Source organism: Struthio camelus, chromosome 3 (assembly GCF_040807025.1).
Source record: "Struthio camelus isolate bStrCam1 chromosome 3, bStrCam1.hap1, whole genome shotgun sequence".
Classification (NCBI taxonomy): Eukaryota; Metazoa; Chordata; class Aves; order Struthioniformes; family Struthionidae; genus Struthio; species Struthio camelus.
This window is the reverse complement of record NC_090944.1, coordinates 776821-778076: the sequence shown is the minus strand read 5'-3', so window position 1 is coordinate 778076 and position 1256 is coordinate 776821. Positions and strand designations below refer to the sequence as shown.

The 1256-nt window shown below is 71.3% G+C and overlaps 1 non-coding gene across 1 annotated transcript; it reads right to left on the bottom strand.

The window, feature by feature from the left end:
- Positions 1–809: 809 nt before the first annotated feature.
- On the bottom strand, positions 810–973 carry LOC138066934 (U1 spliceosomal RNA). Its single transcript, XR_011140644.1, has one exon. It is a non-coding gene; the product is annotated as a U1 spliceosomal RNA (small nuclear RNA).
- Positions 974–1256: the final 283 nt, after the last annotated feature.

Genomic DNA, 1256 nt, shown 5'->3' with positions numbered 1-1256 from the left:
AATCCCTCGCCGCTTCCTCCGGGGCTTCCTGCACGGCACAGGGTCTGCCAGGCCAGTTGCCTCCCTTGGAGCCATGCCCAGCTCCTCCTCGGCTTGGAGGGCGCTAGACTTGTTCTTCACAGGCAACTCTTGAGGAGGAGCAAGAGCCTTTCTCCTTCTACGAGAGGTCACCAGCTTCCAGCCCTCTTCAACAGCGTTAGGATGCACCTTTACACACGGTGCTGAGCCCTCTGACACCTCCGCTGCAGTGGGGGCTGGGGACTCCTGGAGCTGCACAGTCTCCGAGAACGCCCTGTCCATCTCCTGCTCATCCTCTCGGATGCTACGCAGCCTACTAACGTCCTGCCGTACGTCCTTTAGGGAGGGAGCGGCCGCGCAGCAAGGCTGCTGACGATGGCACAGCGGGAGGAGCGGCGGAGGCCCCAGCGGGCTGCGCTGCCCTTCCGAGGGTGCTGGAGAGGCTGGAGCGGTGGCCGAGGGAGGCTGCGGAAGGTGAGCCGAGGCAAGCGCGGCCTCCCGTCTGGCTGCGGCTGCGGGTGCGGGTGCGGGTGCGGGTGCGAGGTGTTGGAGAGCAGCTGTGCAGGGCAGGGCCCGGGGGTGGTGGTGGGCAGGAGGTGGCTGAGGGGTCAGGAAGGGGCCGTCGGGGCCAAGGAGGCGGAGGGCAGGGCGTGCGGCGCTGGGCGGAGCGCTGCCCCCGGCGGCGGCTGGAGGCGGCGGCTCGTTGCGGGGCGCCCGCCCCGGCCCCGGCCTGCCCGCCCGCCCCGTCCGTCCGTCCGTCCGTGTGTCCGTCTGTCTTTGCACGGGCCGGCCAGGGGAGAGCGCGAACGCAGTCCCCCACTACCACAAATTATGCAGTCGAGTTTCCCGCATTTGGGGAAATCGCAGGGGTCAGCACACCCGGAGTGCAAGGGATGAGCCTCGCCCTGGGAAAACCACCTGCCTGATCATGGTGTCTCCCCTGCCAGGTAAGTATGCCCCGCCACCCCACGCCGCCCCACAACAACCCCCGCCACACACACACACCCCGCGCACACCCACAGCAACACCCCCGACCCCGACACCCGCCCACGCCCCGACCCCGCCCCGCCGCCCCGCCGCGCCCCACGCGCGCCCCGACCTCCCGCCGCCCCCCGCCCGCCCCGCCTCGGCCCGCGAACACCGCTCCCGCCGGCCCCCGCGACGCCTCATCTGCATGGACACGCCCCGCACCGCCCCTCCCGCACACGCCCCTCCCGCCCCCCAGCCGAGCTCAGCCG